The following is a 23,402-nucleotide window of genomic DNA, read 5'->3' as shown; positions in this document are numbered from 1 at the left end:
AATCAGATAGTTAACGATCATATAATCTTTTACATGAAAAGGCATCGGTGAAAATACAAGCGTTGCGTTATCAACGGCGTATCGTGGTACGACAATCTGACGAGTTGGAATCTTGTTTACGTTATCAAAGAGCAGCGATCAATAAACACATACTAATGTTAAGAGATTAACTCCGCACGTCGTCTTTTCAATGGCTTTTTCCCTCACGTTTAAATGATTGTCATAAACAGATCGCGCTTCCGTTTCACGACAAATAAGAGACATTGCGGCTTCTAATAGGGTAATAACGCGACTCGACAAAGATATAGAGACGTTGCCACGATGATTACGATACGTTGGAATGAGTTTTCCAGGAGCCTTTTAATCGTCATGTTCGTCGTAATGGACTAATAGAACGTCAGATTTCTGAGACCGAGACGCACCACTGTCTTCGAACCATCTGTTACCGGTTCTTGCGTGTAACACGTTGTAAAAGATACTAGTTAATTATACGGGCATGCACCATGGTTATCGACCATTTCGTTTGCATACACCGTGCGTCCTTTTGATATTGCGTTAAATTTTCTGTAGTCACGTATAAGATTGTAGATGACTGGAATCGCCAGGAATGTTATTGACCGGGATATCGTGTTTGATGCGAATTCACCCTTATTGGAATCAGATTTTAATAGAATCATACTGAATGCCGTCTATGTAGTAGTCACTAATTATACTCAATTTAGTCTTGACATTTAAAAAGAATGTTATTTAGTAAGTAATGTTCGTCGAAGGATATATTAAACTACAATCAGCAAAATGAAGGCAAAAGAAGACATTAATGTAATTGCAGTCATTGAGATATACAGTTTCTGTTGTTCGTAATTACGGATTACTAGGGACTTTTGTTGTTATACTTGTCTTTTCAATCAGATAATATCAGAGGAATAATAAGGATATGATTGAGAAAACGTGATAATGAACTTCCAAGGTAGTTCATAAAAAGGTATTATTAACTTTCGTGGTTTGGTAGCTACTGGTTTACGCTTTCCTGTCTAAATGTAGCACTGACCAAACGCGAAGTCATTAAAGACAACGATGATACAAGACAGCCAGAGTTTCACGGTAGTAAAAATATTTAGGTTTTATTTCGTTCGCATCCCTCTGTTCGCTTGATTTATCCAGATGTTTTAAACAGCATCTTTTTTTACTTGGTAGAACCCTCTTTCACGCCTTTCAATCAATAATCTCGAATTTGTACTTATATCCTAATTAAGATATAATCGTAAGATAAATAAATAATAATAAATCAATAAGATATAATATCTTAATTAAGAGAAAAGAATAAGTATATCTTAATTAAAAAAATTAGAAAATAAACGATCTTGCTTTACAATTGCTTTCTAATTATCAGTTTTAAATATTGCATAATCGATTGGTAAATGTTGCTACAAAACAGATTCACACAGGTCTTAGTAACATTGGCACTACAAATTAAAGACGCATCAATCATATTCAAGTCCATGTTGAACGTAACGATACACAATTTCAACATTTTCGCCGAGACCTTTGCGATTCATGGTTCGAATGCACGTGCGATGCCTCGTGTCTTCGACGTTTCACCGACAAACCTGGAGGACAACGATGACATTACGTACTTTCTATTTCCCATCGACTTTCGATGGGCAAGTTGTCTACCAACACGAGCATGTATAACGTGTCAGGATGTTTCGCGGCTGAGCTCGTTTCTCATTTCCTTTTCCCGTAAAAGGCACGCCCTAAATTGGTGCATGGAATTGGTAATAAATCCAACGTTGATCGTTCAATCTCGAGAACATCTTGACCTTGGCTGTTTCTCAGGTCCTAGACGGCATTTAATCTAGAAGCAACACGCCGCTCTTCTACTCTATTATTAGAGAAACAGAGAAGTATCGCTTTATTTTGCTACCGGTTTCTTCCGACGTAATTTCGCAGCCTTCGAACTAACACAAGTTCGTGAGCAGAATACAAACGAGGTATACACATATTATCAATGGGATTTACATCGTTTCTGAATCCTTTTGAGGAAACGTTAACTTTATTTTCTTTCTTTTTTGTTTTTGTTCGTGCCTATGATTTTCATCTAGACACGAATTTTAAACATCTGACACAAATGAAATAAAATTATTTTATTTCTTCAGAAATTAATAATAGCCACTTTTCACGATTGAATTGTTAGAAATATCTACAATTTCTATATCCAATTGCGGATGACAACCGTCGCACATCTCTATTGCAGATAATGCATTCACACGAATTAATAAAGACGCAATAGACGTTTGACATCAAACTTACATCAGTTTCAACTAATAAGTAAAATAAAAGAGCCTGCATAAAAAACCTGCAACAAACACAGTCGCATCTGCCAATCAAATCGGAATAATGAGTCGAAGAATAAAGTTCTAGGCCGATGAGATAGGCAATATTAATCGCATAGCAATTATTTTCTATCCGACGTATGTGCCAGCTATTATCCTTATTTCAATATTAAACTCTTATTTTACAGAAAAATATTTACACTTGCCTTTACCTTTCATGGTTTTTTCGAGGTCGCGAGTTTTCAGAGAATTCGATCGCTTGCGTAACAAGAGGAACGTGCCGATACATTCGGCGTTATCATCGGCCCGATCCCGAGGGAGGCTCTTTAATTCCAGCACGAAAACAGAAACGTTCGTACGGCCTCGACCTGAGCAAAAGTTCGTCGAGGTTGCCAAGCCTGAGGCCGGCCTCCTATCACTATTTCGTTCTCCCTTGCTTCCTGCCTTCCCCTTCTCTTTCTAATGTGTAAGTTCGACTCAGGACTCGAGAAAGGTCGAAGCTAGCCGGAGGTAGTCGACTGGCGTCGAACACTCGCGTCGAGAGCCGAGCGCAGAGGCTGCGAAACGAGTAACGAGCAATCGAAGAGCATCGTCAGTCCCTCACGGTGAGCCGGTTCAGTCGGTCTTCTTCGATCGTCTCTGTTGTTTGCAACACTCGTCCTCGTAGGTGGCTGCATATTGAAACTCCTCTCTTTCTCTCTCTTTGTTGTTTCTTTCGTTTGTTCTCATCGTGTCGAACAAAAAGCCTACGGTAGTGCTGTAAAATTTAAACTAAACATAACCTAACCCGGTCGTGCATAACTCCACGCGTATTCACTGACGAACAATTAGTGCGCACAATTTATTGGTGGACAAGCTTTTCCGCGAGCACGGGGCTGTTCTGTTTGTGGATTTCTACCCTCTGTCTCCTTGTGGATTACTCGACGTCCCGTAACGGGAACTTCTCTCAAAGGTAGGACGACTTTGATATACTTCATTCGCGAGATGTGTCGTATCGAGAATCGTTCGGATTCTGTACATTGTCTCGTTACAAGAGACATTTGTCTTTTTTCTCTTTTCATCGCTATTGAAATTGTAAGTGTCGCAAATGAAATAGTTAAGGGAGATTGATCAACCAGTGTTGATGAAACGTCGCCACCGAGAAAGAGACACGGCGAGGCCGGTGAAGACCTTGAATAAAACGTGTTTCGAGCGCTTCTTACCTGGCCGTCGGTTCGAAACGTGCGCACGTAATCGAGGTTACTAAGATCGTTCTAAAACGGCGTAATTGCCACGCGAACTATCTTCGAGTCGGCCGACCGAGTCGGACCTTGGCGAACCGTAAGCACGGTGTTTCTCGATGTGGCTGTCTAATTGATCGTAGATTACGATTGAATTGCATTCGGTTTGCATTGAAATTACGTACCACTTTGCCTAGTGTGCCAGGCATAATTCGACATGCATCTAAAAATCGAACGTTCTACATCCATAGAACACTGGTAACTACTTTAAGCTTGGCCGATTTCAAGTTCGATCGATCCCGTGAATGTTATTCCGAAGTATTTCGTGACGTTTAAAGCATCGACGTTGAAACAGAATCGAGCTCAATTTTCTTGGCGTAAAATAGACCGACTCGGACCATCGCTAATGGATTAGTGATTTAGAGAGGCTTAGAGAAGGTTAAAGCTTTTGTATGATGCCGGAAATAGAAGTTATATTTATCGATCAGCCGGTACGTACCAAGTATTCGTACGAAGTGGCCACGTACTGACGTCTGATTACAGCCTGTGATCTATAATTGATGACCTTTTAAATCGCAATCCAAGACGTCCCCCGAGTCCAGCAAACTGCGTAAATAATCGACTTGACTAAGCCCACCGCCCTTTGTGAGGCCGGCCTGTATCATACGAAATTTTCTGCTGCAGTACGTGTTGACATTTATACGACGAGTTCCTTCAGGTTTGAAATTACGCGAAACGTTAGACCCGGCTGGTCAACCAGCCAAATCACGATTACCGTCTACACGTTACATTTAGTTCTTGGACACTTTTCAACGGAGTATTGTTTATATTTTCCTACGGTTATCCGTGTAATTTAAACGGACAGATATGCATTCTGTTTGCTCTTCGGCGGTTCACAGAATTTATTCCGTTATTTTGAGGAAGAAAATTAGGAAGATGTTTTCGCTGACCAGACAGTAGTTTATTGGCGTCGCTTGCATCCATTTTCCATCCGTGTCACCTTGTATTTCACCATTTCAGTCCGCAATAAATTCTACATACCACCGATTATTTTTCACCCCAATCCCTGCAGCTGTTTGAGTTGGCGCACGGAAGGGATTCATATCAACATTGTCACGATGTTTACTCCGATTGTCTACATTTGTCGACATCCGGACAGGTTCACGTTGAAGATCGTTGTTTACGATTCACATTGACCCATCGTGGCAACGTGACAACAAAAAATTTTCGGAGTTCGAAATAACGTCCGTAATTTCTGGATGTGAGTCATTTATGAGCGACTATGAATTGTCGTGTTTATAGAGATAGTTGTGTTCTAATTTTGTACAAGCTGGTGTAAAATTATTTCCCTTAATGCGATAAAAAAGTAGGAGAATTTAAATTTAGTCATCTATGATAAATAAATTCAATTATTTAGATATCTAAGGGCATGGTACTCTGGTGATATATAATCTCATTCGGCGTACTATTGTTTTATATCATCAAAATATTTATCAAAGAAATTTTCTGTATTGAAAATAACTTGCTGTTTTTCTTAGTATGATATAGGCATATTTCTGTGAAATTTGAATGTTGCTAGTATTTGCCAATTTAATACACATTTGGACAATTGTGATTCACCAAATATCAAATTTTCCTACAAATCATAAGCATGATCGAAGTAAAAGAACGATTGGATTATTGATTCAGAGCTTGTCATATGTCTAAACGTAAATTCCTCACGACCCTTTTTATCATATATAAATTGATACAGTAGCAGACACACATTGATAAATTGATAAGTTATCGAGATTCGCTCTGGAATCACGGCTCAATGCCCTCTCTGGCATTTAAATTCATCTGTTTGTCGGCCAGGGTAAACCAAAGCGGACAACAGTTACTTATTTGACCGAGTCTTGCGTATCCACTTGTTCGGCATGAGCGTCGCGTGGTAAACACCATTTGAATTGTCGGGCAAATGTGAACGTCCCGCGAGACAAGCGTCTAAAACTAGTAACAGTTGAAACTTTCTGATTCTCTGCGAATGATTCAGAAGATGTTTCGTAGGGCACCCCATGTAGTCACCATCTGACTAATCTACAAATAAAACGCGAGAAACATCCCTAGCAGCTACTGCCAATTAAGACTCCCAGTTTGTCAGGTCATTCGTAAATCATACATACATTTGACGATGCTTATCAACTATAAATCTAACTAGGTTGAATGCACATTTTTATGTTTCTTCGAAATGTTCCGAATTTCACAGTGTACATACATTTATGCATCCACTTACAGTTACAGGAATATTTTATAAATATATTGTGCGTGTGTGTGTGTGCGTATTATATGAAACACGTTGAAATTTTATTAGTATTGTTATGAGTAGACTGTGGATTTGTATGCGTTTATAGACAATTTAAAAGTGAAAAATTACATAGAATACACATAATATGAAAAAATGTATAAAATAGCGAAAGTGTAGGGCTTTCTATAATATTTTCTAGGTAAAACCATTTTCTACCGAGATTGTGTTTTTTTAATTATATCCTTAAAAAATATGAATCTATATAAGAATCCGTAGTCTAGTTATAGGATTTTACCACCATGTTTACATTCTTAAAGTCTGAAAGAAATCTGAACTGTTGTACAAAAGAATGTTGCTGTATGTTTACTTGCAGACAATATTTTGTAATTTACACCTACCTTTCTAGATTACTTCTAAATTTTGTCCATGCTATGACGACAAACGTGTCTTAATACAGCGACAATGAAATTTCAAAATGGTTCCTATAAAAAGTTTTTTGTGATAAATGTTTGATAAATGTACTCTCGCGAGCCACTACACAAGATATTCCTGTATGTATTAACGTAGATGTCGGTGGAATAATGTTCATGCGAATATCTTCAACGGACGTTGCCCCACCGGTTTGAAATTGTCTAGTTTAAAAATGGATCGTGACTAGCCTGTGGAAACAATTATTTAACCGAGCGACTCGGTCGAGGTACCGTTCAGAACGACTAATTTTAAACGCAGCTCCGGCATTTTTTAATCGTCATTCCGTACAATTCATTGGCAATCTTGCAACCAGATTGCGGTTTGGGTTAGATTCGGGTTAGTTTTACAGAGGAAACGTTGTCTCTCATTAAACTTTAATTCAACGAAACGCTTCTGTAATTTCCTAGCCTACGTCGCGTTGGAGTCGTGAATATTCTTCGATCAAATATACCGTTTGTTACTCGCTGCAGGTTTGAGCAAGTGTTATGCTGCAACTTCGTAGACGCATCTCTGTTTTTTTGTACGGTTTTTCTTCTGTGTACTCTCCACGGTACAAAGATGTAGATATTTCACTGATCCATATAAGTAAATATTCCATTCTGTCACAGTTAATTTACGTTCGACTAATTAGTATTGTATCTCTCGTTTCTTATCTTCCACACGTTTCTCCATGTGCCAAACAAGTACTTGAAAACAGCCTTACTTAGCATCTTACTACTTAACAAGAAGACTAATCAGTGATATACGGTTATCAATAACCGTTCGAGCGTTTGCAAAACAGGAATACGTGCGAGAATGTTGCAGAGCATCTTCCTCGATTAACTCCTCTTGTATCATAGAATTTCACCACACGCAACTGGTTGAGAAAAATCTCAAGCACGAATTTCTTCTTTCTAAAAAGAATCATCATTCTTCCACTTAACAAACTACCGGTGCCCGATGCACTCGGTGCGGAACGATAAAGAACGTCGCCCAGTGCACTCGGTTGGCTGAACACGGACAGCGGCTTCCCCCGAATTTCACCGACTTTCGAATAATTTAAAAATTCCACTCTCCGTCGCTCGAAAAGTGTTGAAATGGAACCGAAAGGGGCGAGCTAAAACACAGATGTGCGGGGGTTCACGAAACGCAATGAAGATCGGTTTACCGTTGTCGTCGGTCAACGCGTGTTTGTTTGGAGTCCAATGGAAACCGGTCGCCGGCGTGGCGCGTTCACCAGCGTGTATGTGAGAGATGCGTGAGCTGTACACTCGTATATGAGTGTAAGTACGTGCATGCGTAGGAGCAGAAGAGGTAGAGGAGGCGAAGAGCCTTGCCGGAGGAGATGAAACGAGGGAGACGCGCATAAGCGACGTTTCGAGTGCCGTTACAACGTCCGAAAGAACTCTCGATAAACCTGAACCGCCACGCCGCATCTCCATTGCGCGGCATTAGGGTGAAGCCCCATGGATGGATGGAAAACAGGATTCTTCATGACGCGGGAGAGTATCGTCTGGAGTCGCGACGAGAGCACTGGCCTCCTCTGTCTCCTCTACGCGGTGCACGTACTCGCGTTAAGCATCGCGAGATCAGTCGTTGAACCCCCAGCTTTACGTGATTAATTGCCGTTGTTCGGGGTTTCCATGCTTCTCTCTGACCATGGAACGTATTCGGAAGGGATTTCGGGATGTTTGGGGACGTTCTCAAGTGGTTGGAATGCGCCTGGTGCAAGCACTTCGGATGGACTCGTGAGAGGACTCTAATATGGCTTGATTAGCGAGTGTGTACGGTATTGTGAAAGCTGCAGGGTAAACATAGTTATGTTTCCTGGTAGAGTGTCGAGTGGAATTTTCTGTGAACGTGCATACAGGGTTTTCAAGGATTCTTGGAGATCTTCTGAGTCGCGTCGTTGAGATTATCGGTCTAATGTTACGTAAAGGATTGCTTTAATCTTAATTTAAATTTAATGTAATACATTTTTAATCGGAGGGGATGTGTATGGAACTATGAGAAGTTATGGCTGAGTGAAATGTTTATTCTTTAGGTCACGAACGATTAAATATTGTTAGTTTATGAGACGTGACTTTACAAAGAAAGCATAGCTGTTTATAATTTTATTGAAAATGTTTGGGATTATAAGAATGAATTGATTTGAATAATTATATTATTTTAATTATTTTTAAAATTTTTACAAGAACGAAAATTGTTGCGTAATAACTATTTTTCGATGGTTGCATATAAATACGAATCACCGTAATGCCGATTTTTATAGACTTATTTCGAGCTTCATAAAAAAAAGACAAGTAAATTTTATAGTTACCAACAATTCTTATCTCGATTTTACCTGATTTAAAATTTATGTTGTTACAAAACGTTTCGATGTAGAGATCGGCAGTTTTCCTTAGAAATGATTTCAAAACTCAAGTTAACAATCTTGATGCAAAAATGCAACATAATAGAAAGAATAAACGTATATTTCAACATTAGAAATTATAATCCTTATACGTATAAAGTATTTATAAAATATTGCTTCTATTCCTACATGATTAAAGGCCTACAATAATTCATATAAGTCGAATCAGATTTTTCCACGAATTTCGACGATACTTCTGCATTCGTATCATCAACTTCGATCCATACCTTTGTCAATGTTTCTTAGTCAACGTTACTATATCACTCTCTGCATATTACCGTGTAGATTATCTTATACTTCTGCAATCGAAATTGTATAACGTAGAACATAGAGCTATCTTGCTATTATATATTATTGCATAGTAAGTCTGGATTATGAAACACATTGATATCAGAACCCGGAATGGCTTAGCTTTCAATCTTTATAAGGGAACTCGACACAAGCCGTGGTCGTGAATCCTTCCGAGTGTGATAGATCAGTGGATCAAACCATTTTATTCTGGAACTTATCGATCCATGTAAGCGACTTCGAGGACTGAGGGTGATTGCGAAAAATTGTTTGTTCATGCTATGTTTTCTCTCACGGGTACCAATGGGTTGCATCTCGCGATTTATCGATCACGTGGTGAAAGTGACGCCGTTTGATACAAATTTAGAAAGCCGATTGTACCGTCCTACGGTTTGCTCTAGTTCCAACGTATATGTTTTCCGTTATGTGTGAATTTACAGATCGGTTGCGTGAAAAATACACGGCGCCGGCTAATTAAATCGAATTGAATCCTTATCGAACGTATCTTCTGACTGCCTCGTGCCACTTTCTAATTGGACGATTTGAATCGAGTGTTCTATCTCAAAATTAGGACCATGTCGAGTTTACCGCGACGGTACGCTACTAAATTACAAGACTCAAAAGCAGCGTTTCATTAACCATTCTAATCTCGGTTGAACGTCGTTTCGTGTTTTCGTCGAAGTCCGATCCCCATACTTGCGGTCGATAATGCACCCTTAAATCCTCTTCCTCGGCGAAAACATTAATTTTATAACAATGGACACCGTGGAGAGTACTCCAGTTTCTCGAGGTGAACAAACCAACAGAGAAATCGATTGCCTTTTGCAACTAGTCATTACGAGCGAGCAGGAGGTCAACAGTTCCACCGCTTTTATGGCTATTACACTTTCTTCGGCGCGAGCCCTATCGGCTTAATAAATTTACTTAGCCTCTTCTAAGTAGACCAGAAGAGGTCGACGCACGACGATGACCGTACACCGCAACACTAGGAGAACGCACGATGCTTTGCGCGTCGAGAGATGCGCTTCGCGAATGCCGTAAAAAGCTTGCCAAGAGTGGTAACAAATTAGTCGGAGACAACACTGGGGGAAGTCGCTTTTGGTGTATGGTAGTTGCCTACTGCCTTAGAATGACTGCGAGTCCACGAGCAAGATGTCCCCGTGATTCATCCAGCATCTGCGCGTGGATCTTCTTTTTCTTTCTCTCTGCTCTTTATTAATCGGATTTGTAGGAGATTCATCACGGTAAATCGACACGCAAGGCGATTTTGCCTTGAGATAATCCTCGCACAGGAGGAGGAGCGTTTCGTTAGATTGATGCAACGATGCAATAATGAGAAAGGTATTTATTGCGAGAGTCGAAGATACAGTTGCTAAATGGTAGCTAGGAAATGGAAGGAAGTCAATCAATTATTAGCTTTCCAAGGGCGATTTGTTTCCCCTTTAAAGCAAATATTTCACTCCATGGTAATTCTTACTCAATTACGTATGAGGAGAAATTTCCGTAATTTGTTTCGTAACTATCGACATATTTAATACGACGCATTTATCAATAAGTTAACACACTGACGAGAGTAAAATGTGACGAGTACAGTCAATTTCGAAGTAATCTTAGTAGTGACAGCAATAAAACAAATTCACATATATCATTATTAGTTGCAGATAGAAAATCTCATTTTCCTATGATATTTTATCAAACATTCTATTATTTAGTATCATGTATGTAGTTTATTTCTGTTCTCTTTCTTTGTTATAGCAATTTGAAATGTCCATGAAAAGATCATTTTAGATGCAAGAGAGCTATGAGTTATAGATATTTTATTTTCTGAATCCAGATGAGTTACTAGTATCCTTTTAAATAAATTTACTATGTACTGACTGTGAAATGAAGCAAAATACGATTTCGACTTCAACTTGTGTACAATCACAAATTACTAGAATTCATTCATTCTTATGACAGTTCAGCCTGCTAAGCTGGTTACTATTTTATTCTATCGAGTTGACAAAGACTTAGAGTCTCGTGTCGCTGTACAAGGAGGTCCAGAACGTGTATACGAGGCAGATTTGTCACGTAGACTATAGATTGATGTGACAGAAAGTTGTCTATTGTTTTCGCCGTAGGCGCCACCGTAGATTTACACTGAAGTCGCGAGCCTGTTTATATGGGAGTCGATTTGCAAGCCTACGCGCGAGACGGGAAGCTTGTCTGGAACATCTATTACGAGTCCAATATTCGCGAGTCGGTGTACCGCGTGTCTTTTTGTCTCGGTGTACAAATTGAACGGTAATGAAATCGTAGAACGTGGAACATGAAAGTCCCTTACTAACTTGCCGGATGATGTAACTGGTAAACGCGCTGTATCCGTTTCGCGATTTATTATCTCTAACAATAATGCTACGTTTTCCTTTGTAATATTCGAATCGATAATGCTGCATAATGAATTAGCAAGAAACAGCGAATTGATTCCTTATTTGGTGTTGAAGAAAAGTAATGGTACAGATAGATCAACTTTCCTCGTAAAATCCTGTATAAATTTGTAGATTCTTTATTTAACATTTTGTAAAATTTGAATAAGTATGTCATAAGTAGATTTCAGATGTTTACGGATTTATGAAGAATTGCAATGAGCAGAAATGTAGAGAATACGTATAATGTACAAGATTATATAAAATATCGTAAAATGTGCTACAGATAGAGGACGAAAAGAACGTTTGTTTAGATTCTATTACTTTAACGATGTATACGTAAATTTAAATTTGCACGAACATTCGCTGCCTAATCATAAAAGTCAAAATTACTAGCGCCATTACTTTCTTTTTTTCGCTTGAAATTGTTCTAAAATCGACTTTTATATTAACTTTATTATAATTCAATTTCTATGCTTCGCTACAAACAGTTAATTTTGCATTTTTTAACGATTCATTTTTATTGCAGAATTGTTCAAATGTGCTGAATTATGATGCATTTAAATTTGGAATTTTTTATTTGCAAAAAAATTAAATAAAGGAACTTATGTTTTACAGATATACATATGTACATATCATTACTTGACTTTATCGTTTATCTTTAATCGTTTTCTGAATCATAAGATAAAAGAAGCAAAACATTTAAATGATATTTTTTAAAAAGAGGTGTTTTAATTAAGCTTATTAATATCATGAAAGCTATCTCGTTCATCTGGAGAAACTGGGCCACTCTTAATTACGGGAGGCAAAGTACATACGTATCCCCTATCATCCAGTTTTGGTCGATTTGAGCGATCTCGATGACAGTCGTTAGAGAAACGAAATTAAAGAGACAATGAAAATGTAGCATGATTTGAGGCATTGATGGTAAAGAGGCCGGAGTATCCTTTGTGCTCACGGAAACGTTGACTTTCGAACGGCCTATTAAGTTGCACAGTAGTCGTTGCTGTTGCTCGATCTACCGTGACTTTCTCTGAAACATTTCAAACGAACGGAATCGCGAGATCCTTTGAATGCACCTCGCTGCATCTGTAACTTCGGGAAGTGGGAAATCAATGGAAACTTCATCGATCATAGTTCTGCCCATTTATTAATGTTCCCAACTTTCTAAATCCAATGTTTTCCTTTTGTTATATAAAAATGATCGTCGCGATTTCTGCTTTAGCAGTTGCACAATTTCAGCATTATCGTGAAATTTCGAATTATTGTAAAATTCAATTTAAAAGATTCAACGTAATAGTAATTTTTGTTTAACATTTTGTATGATGCAAGTTTACTTCAAAATGATAGAGAGACGTACATATGTAAATTTAAATACTTCCAATGTCAAATGTTATGACGTTTCTCAGTCTATTTTCGATCACGTGCAATTTTACAATGGCGCCACTTGGAATGTTTACGTAATACGTACATTAGATTATACATATATATTTAGAGTACATCTGTTATTCGTCTCTTTAATCGTTTCTCTTTAAATCTAGTATTTTATCAGTATATGTTTAATCCAGCTCAATCCTAAAATGACACGAAGCGAATGAAATTGCTTTTACCGAATAAAATTGCGTAAAATTCCACGAAACGCTGCAAATAAGAAATAAATGTATTTTTAATTGCATTTTTCAGGTTCAATTAATTTTTATATAAAGATATAATCGTCGTTTTATTACAGTTTACATAGCTTTCGTTTCGGGCGAACCGTTGTGATAATTAAAACGTACACGTATCATTGGTAAAGATGGAAATTTCCGTGGGCGTGACATGAAGCAGCGACGGATACAAGTGTCGTTACACGCTGCAAATTAACAAGATATAGATGAGAAAATTCTTCGTCAAGAAGGCGTTGCGTACGACGTCCTCGTTGTCATTTTATTACAATACAAATTTTTCTTCTCTCTGGCGTTTCTCGCGCGAATACAGCGCAGTCTACTCCGACATTTCTTTTGCATCGAGGTCTCTTATTACATTCTCTCAGCTGTATCTTCCGGAACGAATGGCATCGAGACGGTATTTCGATTACGATCCTATCGAATGGTTTCTGGTAATGAACGAAGAGAGTGATTCGTGCTAATTGCGATAACAGTTGCGCTGCGAATTCGTATATTCTTTTAAACACAAAAATAAGATTGATATAAGATATTCTATAATACAATATTAATAAACCGAAATTTATATCGAATTATTTTGTAAATTGTATGTATTTCGTTTAATTTCGTTCATAGTTTCAGCGTAATAGCTACATACTTTAACGTCGGTTTTTCTACAACTTTAATTAACCTAATTTTTACGAATTTTACTAGCAATTTTATAGAAGCGCGTAATTAATTCGTTGGTATTATGGAGAAAAGGTTGAGCAACATGAAAGAGTTGAGCGAGAATTTTTGTTGCGAGCTCGATCATTTAACCATGACCTGAATATTTATAACATTAATTTTACTTCGGAATATGGTAGATACTTTTGTGTTTCGAATGAGTCACGAATATGAAGAAAATTATTACGACACCTGGAAGAATATTTGTAGAAACGGCGTGGTATGTTGCTCCCTCTTTGCAACGTTATCGCAGCTCGAGTCTTTTTTTCTCGTCTCGTGTAAACAGTCTTCTCTCATCTTGTTTCACACCTACTAGCAGCCACTTTTCCTTTGCATTTCCTTTCATTCATCCTGTTTTCAAAGGCTTCATTTAAAGGTTGCTTCTTTTGAAAGCGACTAAGGTGTTAAATTAAGCACTTGAAATTTTTAAAAACTTACTTCATTACAAAATTTTACACTTCCGTAGTAGCGTAGAATGACATCATAAAATCAAATTTTAAAAAGAATTCTTAAAAATGTTCAATCATAACAATTTTTAAGCTTTTTAGCCATTTATAAACATATTGTAAACGCTTGAGAAATTTACTTAAGATTGTAAAATTGTCTAGTAAACTTAAATATTTGTATTGTCACGAAAATGTTCTCCTCTTCCTATCCGAATATATTTACTCATATAAGAGAAATTATTCAGGTACTATCGAAGATTTTTCAGGGAGTACATTACTTAAGACGTTAATTTTTAAATTCTTCTCGTAGAAATTTTTCGTGCAATTTTACGGAGACATGTTTCACACCGACACCCGTTCACCTTATTTTTTATGCAGTGGAAACTCGGTATGACGTAAAAAAAAAAGAACTTCTCACGCCTTGCGTGTGCCGCTCTCGAAGAATTTCCTTTTCGTAAGTGCTCGAGCGTGCAGCGTGAGAAGTAAGGCTCGAATATAATAAAGAGCTGACAAAATCTTAGATCTCCTTGCACCGTGGAAAAAATGGTGATGAGAGAAATTGTGAGGTCGTCGCAACCTTTAGAAAATACTGCAAAGGTTTTTCGCAGACATAGTGTCAGTTTATATTCAACAACGGTGAAAAACATCGATATGGTTAATCTAATGAAAGTTAAAAGATGTTCGCAACAAATAACATAATGTGGAGTATATAAATAGAATTCTGTAGAATAACAGAATTCTTACATTTTGTAACATTTTACGAAATACCGATGCACTTTTACGATTAAGGATATTATGTAGAAGGGGTAGAGAATGTGTATATTTATAAACAGTGTGGGATATTACTTTCTCATTATATAATGCACATCACCCTCGTCGACTTTGTATATGGCACTTAGGTTGGCAAAAGTGAAGGGTGAATTCCCCTCACTGATGTCAAATGTGAAGCAGCATTGCGATCAATACGAGGACTACTTCCAAAATACATATTACATCAGAGCCATATTTTCCTCGTAATTTCCATGAGTAAGTTATATATCAAAATTTATTATTACTATTTTTTATGCGATATACGAACAAACAGAAATTTTGTTATTTTAATTCTGAAATTTCACTTTTTTTATATATCACAGAATGAATATGAGAAAAATTATAAAATTAATTATAAAAAAAATTGAATTATATATTCAAAAGACCAGAACTATATTTCTACTTTTATTTACCAATCCTTTGTTTTAAAATATTTAATATTTGTAGATAATTTATACCGTATATTATTATCAACAATTAACAACGAATAGATTCGATATTAAATTCTCTAATTATCAAAGGAAAAATAAAAAATATGGAAAAGATTAAAAACACAAAATACACATAATATATGTATGGAGAAAGTAATTTGGAATGTTCTGAATATAATTTGTATAGTATTGTACGGAAGTTGCTGTCGCGTAGGGTGAATCTCTCCCCAACACGAGCGTTGAACTAGAGGGGGTAGTATTTCAATCAATAGCAGAGAGACGTTCGTTAGGGTGCTTCTCGACGCATTCTTTGAGTCTGAAAATTCCGTTACACATAATCTACTGCAGCAAACTGTCGAACTGATAGTTGGAATAATTTATCAGAGTAACAGGTGCTCGCCTTGATTTTATCACTACACGTGACATGATTGCGAACACGTATAACATGAGCTCCGGTAAATTGGTGCAACTAGCATGTTCCCTATGCGTCCGTTGATGCAAATTTAGTTTAATATCGATAGTTAAGCGACTGTTGCACCCGTCTAAAATGCATATTAACGATAATGCATTCGACTACGTAATGAACGTGAACGGTGCACTGGTTCAATCAAGGAAATCGTGATATAAGAAAATGTCACTTGCGTATTTATAAATTGGTCTCGAGGTCATTAGATACGGTACATGGGTATTTTGCGTCATATACGATCCATCAAAATTACGTTGACAGCATAGGTACGATATTTATTTCGTAGACTTTTGAAGGAGGAAATATAAAGAGAAATTAGAGTTGGTTTTACTATTGAATTTCAGCCGCCTGACATATACTACATCAGGCTTTTCAACCTTTATAAAATAGTAGGACAACGAATTGCATGGGTTCTGCAGGAAACGTCGGATATCCGGTAACAATAGATGACAATAGGCTGCCCTGTCACGTAATACAGCTAGAATGAATTGGATTTCAACAAGTTGCTACTAATTCTTCGTTTGCATTTCGAAACGCGTTTAATTCGAACTTCGAACGTGAAAAGAACTTTGTCATCTAATCAACTAAACAAGTTTAACGTTGTATAAATTGTTGGTGATTGAAGTAATTGAAAAAAGATATTAAGCCAGGATATTTTGCGTAATTTTCTAAAGTACCAGATCTTCAGAAAAAACATCTAATTTGTTGATTCACTAAAGGGAAGGTGCACGATTAATCGTGAAATTCCAATTTAATCCGTAATTTCAATTTGTTGGAAGACTCGCCAGACAGTCGGACAAACGATTGAGTATAATTGCCAGCAGTGCGATTTAAACGTACAACACCAGTGTTCAACTTCCTCACGGCATTCCGACATTTAGAAAGGCAGCACGGTATACGGTTCCGATATACTAAATGTTTACTAGGATTCCAGGATGCTGGAACGGGTGATTTCTCGCTATTCGATATTTCCTTGTCGACACTAATTAAAAATCATATACGTGGAAAAGTCTGTACCGATTTATGGAACGTGCGAACGGTTGCATAGAAATTTATAAATTACAGTGGAAACAAGCGATATATATCATCAATGGTATTCATACAACAAGCTAATTTTCATCTTTCCTAAGTGGAATGTTTTACTTCCATTCATCAGCCTGTGGCATAGATCTGCGTATATTAATTTTAAGCATAAATAAATCGGTATTATGGAACGTATGAAATATTCTAATTAGCGTTTCTTCAATAACCATGTATTATAATTATACAATTATATGATAATTAGATAAATTTCTAAATAAACATTCAGTTATATTTTTGAATAATCTTATTTCTATATTAAACTTATCTTTCTTACAATCTACGTATTAAAAGCTAATTTTATCATATTGCTATATCAATTTATTATCCCACTAGATATTTCACCTACTCTTTGAAATCTGTTATAACTGTTTAACATTGCAACGCAAGTGATCTACTTTCACTACAGGTATTTTTCTTAGGTTTCTACTTAAAAACATCAGATAACACACATTCTAATATTTTAACCACTAATCCGTTAAACTGTAAGGATCTCGAAATATTTTGTGAAACTGCAACAATACAATCTAGGGCTTATTTCCAACTGACCTGCTTAGTTGCTCGAGCACGTACCTGGCTGGCTCCCGTAGCTTCTTGAATCCTGTTTTCACCCATTTCAGCTGGCAAGCTTTTCACCTATCTTCGTCTTCCTGCTCATTCAAAATACTTCCTGTCGTTGCCACGGCACGTTCTGCATTTTTATTGATTCATCTGTGTAGTCATGCACGAGAAGCGTACAAAATAATCCTCGATGTAATGCTTTGCCAAGCTTGTGCTCATAAATCAGAAAATTTATCGCTTCGGTGAACGTCTTAAAATTAACCAGATAGAAAAGCTTCGACGTGCAAGGATATTTAGAAGTTTTCAATTTGATTTGACAAAGCTGTGGTAATAAATACAAATTCAATTCGCTGAAAGGACAAGACGTTGATGAATTGTTTTGGGTCTTGTTGCTATATCTGAGATATAAATGAGACGGTAAATAGAATTGCCAATGCGTACAGACTGTCAGAGTGACGTGTGGACTTAATTAAATTTTCAAATAATATATTCGCGTGTCACTGGAATGTTGGAGTGCTTTGTTGGCAATGACGATCCCGCGCGAAATTGGAAAGAACTATGTGGGAGTAAGTGACGTGGGACACGTTGACTATTCATCGTTCAGTGTCGGGTGATTTGACAAAAACGTAACAACGTTCGCAATTAATACCGTTCGTGGGCCAATAAATTCTCTCGATGGGTGCTCTCGGAAGTGCATGGAAAACGTTGAAAATGAGCCAGTGGTAAACGAGGACAGGTGGAATAACCGATGTGGAACATGATGCACTCACCTCGTAAATGCGTTCTTTGCGTGCAACAATTATCATCGACACTTATTCTCAAACGCGACCGATGAATCATCGCTGATGAAATACATATACGAGGTGTATCGGTCTATATTTTTTAACGACCGATATCTTGCGTGTTCGTTTATCAAAATCAAGAGCAACATTATGTATTGCTTTAGTTGGTATATATAGACCCGGGAAGTACGTCAGTGATCTCTTTGTATCTCACAGCCGGTTAGAAGAGAAATCGTAAATTTATATTGTGAAATTAAAAGTATCAAATACAATCAATATCTATATTTTTTCTCAACGAATTCCACTTACGTCAAGATTGTTCTTGTTTTATAGAAGAATTAAGAGAAATTACAGCCGGCTGAAAGATTAATCTTACGTAGACAATCTGGGTCATTGACAACTGCAGAGAAATTTCACCTTTAAACTTTTTAAACAGAATCGCACAAAGAGCAACAGCTGTTAGCTGTTTATGCTATCATTTTTGCTTCTCTAATGGAAGGAAAGCTTCAAATGCCACAAACATATCTTATTTTCTTATCACACATCTTTTTTGTTACAAATGTACCACAAAATTAGTACAAACCAATTTATTCGTGAACTTGAAGCAGCTTAATTTATTCTTAAAAAGACCTTATAGTACCGCATGATAAGCACCAAATAAGTGTTTGATCCTACATATATAAATCCTACATAAAACTCTAGGACACGAAAAATCTACTTTTATAGCAACGGAAAAACGACGAAGAATCATAAAAGTATACTTCCCGGTAGGGAAAAAGATTAACGTCGATCGTAAACAGGATACACCGGAGCCATGGAACGGTGGCCCAGAATACGAAAGCCGAGAGGGGTCCGATCAGATGGAATAATCGGTTCAGCTGTCGATACGTGTCATCATCCGCAATATAGAAGAGTCGTTGACCTGATCCTTGAGGTCCTTAAGGTGCAAAAACACACACGCGATACCGTTGGCACGAGACCACGACGCGGAGAGATGCACCTGCTTGCCAGGGCTCATGCAGTCACGGCACATGCACCTGACGATGTGGCCCGTGAGCTCGCGCGCGCGTTTCTTCGCCTCGTCGTCGTTCCGCGTCGAGGAATCCGCGGAGGTCGCGGCGGTATGCGCCAGGAATCCTCCTCTTTTGTCCTCGACGTAAATTACGCGGCGGGCAACCGAGAAAAATGACAATGCCAGAGAACAGTTGATTTCGACGTAAGTACGAGGCACAGTTAGAGTAACTGCTACGCCGACGGTTAACGCTTTTCAACGTCGCGTCGCATCGTGCCGCTTTTCACGTGTCAACCCACCAGGTTTCTTTCAGTCGGTACTAGGGATCCGGCATAGAACTCTGAAACGACAGACACACGTTCGATGACACACGAACGTTTTTATGACGAATGTGGGACGCAGAATCGCGGCGTTGTTTGATTCGAAAAGGAGTGGAATTTGAAAGCACGGTTGCACGATTCGTTCTTTTGCTTCTAGTTATAGACAACACTTGTGAAATTTGTATAAATTAAAGATCACAGGGGGGGGGGACATGGTCAGTAGACTGAAAATATCTGCGCATTTATGGAAAAATGAAATTTTTCAAAATGAGTGAATCCATATGTAATATAGAAAAATACACAAAATATTCAAAGCATGATGCTAATTATAATATTTTATAAATGAAACAAATTTTTATAAGCGAAGAAATATCTTATAAGTATTTGCGTAAATATTTACAATGTAATGATAATTGCATTCTTATTTATGAAAATAATTTTTTGCGTCTTTCTGAAATATAAATTCAAGGAATTTCCTAAAAGAGATTGGAAGGTTCGAATGACTTCTGTAAGGAGAGAATGTTTGCAGAGCGACATAAATAAGGAATTCGTAGTAGTAGTAGGAAACTATTGCGTAGTTTTATGTAACAGCTCGATGGAATTCCAATCGATCGAGATCGTCCTTGAAGATTTGCATCTTTGTAAGAGCGAATAAAACGCAATTTAGTTTACGTAAATGATCATAGAATATAAAATGCACCATAAACTCTAATCCTCGAATTTGAAATACTTAAAAATATTCTAACATTCCTTTCATTTCAATCATTCGCATTCCAAAGTAATGTATTTCCAGCAATTTCTAGCCAATTAAAAATTTTCATGGTTACTTTGGTACTTTGTAACAACCTGAAATCGTTGACGAATCGTCGACGATCATAACGGTATCGCGAAGGTTTAACATATACATATCGAAGAACGTATACAACGAACCATACGATCTCTGCGTATTTTAAAGAACACGCCTAAATACAGTAACGTCTTTACAATAAGTGCTCGTCAACTCGACCGTGTAAAATAAAGCTTGCGGTGCCCGTGCTTGTATGTGACTAGTCGCGATGACAAATCGTGTCTAATTTTCTTCGTTTTAGGCGTCCATTCAGGTACACCGTGGATCGTAGCGTTTACTATTACTTTTGAAGGATAGTTAAGTCATTACATGCCGGATGGGTAGCTCTTTTCTCGCCGGTGTACCGCTATGCGCCGATGATTATGCAACTTCGCACTATTCCACTGCTGTGAAACGACCGCGAACAAGCGGCTTCCTATCCGTGGCTTTAAATAAACGTAACGATCCCACTTCGATAAATTGCGAGATAAAATCATCTCTAGTCGACAGATTATGCTTTAATAAAACATGGTGTCAGAATTGGATTCGCATAAATTGATAGTATTCAGTTTTATTGATATTTTGTTAACTAAATATTAAATAGTACTGTAATGATAAAAATGAACGAAGGAAAGAGAAGGAAAAGACGAGAATAGATTTTGTCCGAGGTCTGCTAATGGAATTCAATCGTAAGGATATTCTCAGAGATTTTTGACGGTGATAATGGGGACCAGGTTAGGGATTTGTACGAGGGAAGCATTCGAGGAATTGTGCCTTGACATAAAGCATAATTTGTTAGAAATTTATACGAACTAATGGCGTGTATTTGGTTGAAGAGACATATGTATAAAAGTGAAATTGTTTAAACAGGGTGTAGAACGATGCTTCTTTCTACCAATTTCAAAAACATTCTGTCTACTTAATATGAAATGACTAATGAGAAATATGCTACTTACTTTACGACGCCGTTATGTCTTTTACAGCTACATCTTGCTAAGCTAGAATTTCAAGAAAGAACAAAAGTCATGAAAATTGACACTTCTCCACTGAAATTAATAAAAAATTTGCTTTCACTCGGTTTTTCAATAACTGCGTCGTTCTCAATAAGATTGTTTAAATATATTAACCGACGCTTTCCATTGCTAAATCCATCGCGATAACCAGCCGCTATGAGATGAAATTATCAGAATTTAGCTTGCTCGGAGAACCGTATCCAGAAGGTTGGACAGGACGATTAAGCCTGTAGCCAACGAGATCAGCTTTTTCCCCCGAGCTACTTAGGAGAAAGCGAAAGAAAGGGAGGCGTTAGGACGTGGCAGATGCTCGCGATAAAGCGGTAAACCGAACGAGAGGATGTCGGTTACGTAATACAAGGAATGCCTGACCTCGTGACTGGGCGCTAGCCTGTTACCTGAACATTCTTGCAGTACGCGTGTCCGGCATAATACGTTCGTCCGTACGAAAAAGTCTTATTTCTATCACGGTGTTACGCCACGAGGCTTACCACAGGCTGTATTTTCTAACCGTCGCTCGCGGTCCTACAACGTCGCAGACGGATCGTCGCGGCTGCCCGGCAAACAAACATTGTAGTGGCAAGCGCATGGTTCATTAAACAGGGCGACCTCCAGAAACGTCGACTCGTGGCCGTTATTTTACCTCGCGTAAAAGAATGTGGCGTGATCCGAACGTAGTGGGGGTCGCCTACCAGAAAAAACGAAAATAATCGAAGGGCGTTCAGTTCCTTCTGACGAGTCAAACGTGACACTTCGACAAATCTGACAAGCAAACGAATTTATCTAGAGATATTGCAAAGTCGAGTCAAATTTCTGTAACATCTTCATCATATTATTGTAAAATATATTGTTCTATGTTAACCTGTTAATACAGTGTTACATTCATTAAACCACCTCTGTTATCCTAAATGAAACAGGGGAATGACTATTTCGCGGCGTCGATTAACATGATCGTAGCGAGAATTTACGCCTCTCGCTGACGCGTTCTCCTAGCGACCGCGTCTCTCCGCGAACGGTCGTAACACACGGTGATTGCGCAACCGGAGGACCAACAACGGTGACGATGCACGCTGCTGAAACGATAGCTGTTCAACCGTGATGAAACGATTCTTGTAAGAAACTAGGATTTGTTAAATGATGTCCTCTCAACTTCATTAATTCTCAAATCTTCAAACTGTTAATCTGCATTTTAGTAAGACCATTAGATATAGTAAGATTTGGATTACGCATCCGTCAATTGATCGTCTAACCAACTAAAATATAAACTAATTGCAAAAATGCAGATTTTCTTTACTGATCACGGTTATATACCAATTATTTCCATCTGGAATCTGCGATCTCTGGAGTTGCAGACTTGTTCATCCTTTTTAAGATCTTCAATGATGTTACCCATTGTTCGCAACTTCTCGAGTCGCTAAATTTCTATGTCTCCGCCACAAGGACTTTTCTACCACATCACAATAAATCGTTACTGGTCAGTTTGTATTCACTAAATCATATATGCGATATTGCGAACTGTTATTGCACCGACTTAGGCTCTTTTCGGCGCTGATATTTGTATTTTTTTGTAAAAATGTAATTCGCTTGAAAATATTTTATAACGTTTGCGACTCGTCCGTTATTTATATGTTTATATTTATATTATCACTTAATTATGTATTTACTATTCTGTATATTAATCGGCAGTTATCCCTTTTATTGTCATCTGAATAAAAATGAATATATATATATATATATATTTATATATTGCATATGTATGTAGATACTCATTTTCGTTCATTATTTATTACTTTATACATCCATTATATATATATATTATTATTATTTTTATATATATATATAATATATATATATATTATATATATATTATATATAAATATATATATATAATAT

General features: G+C 37.5%; 1 protein-coding gene across 3 annotated transcripts in view; it reads left to right on the top strand.

The window, feature by feature from the left end:
- Positions 1-2,869: 2,869 nt before the first annotated feature.
- The window catches only part of LOC100746831 (uncharacterized protein CG43427), a 158,713-nt gene continuing 138,180 nt past the window's right edge, over positions 2,870-23,402 (top strand). For 2 of the 3 annotated variants that reach the window (XM_033323420.1, XM_012391192.3), the window contains exon 1: positions 2,870-3,285. The gene's annotated coding sequence lies outside the window, so the exon portion shown is untranslated. The remainder of the gene's footprint in view (positions 3,286-23,402) is intronic. The other variant, XM_033323421.1, reaches the window with a different exon arrangement.

This window comes from Bombus impatiens, unplaced genomic scaffold (genome assembly GCF_000188095.3).
Source record: "Bombus impatiens unplaced genomic scaffold, BIMP_2.2 scf_0969, whole genome shotgun sequence".
Taxonomy (NCBI): domain Eukaryota; kingdom Metazoa; phylum Arthropoda; class Insecta; order Hymenoptera; family Apidae; genus Bombus; species Bombus impatiens.
Note: the sequence above shows the minus strand (reverse complement) of the source record. Positions and strands in the feature narration are given on the sequence as shown.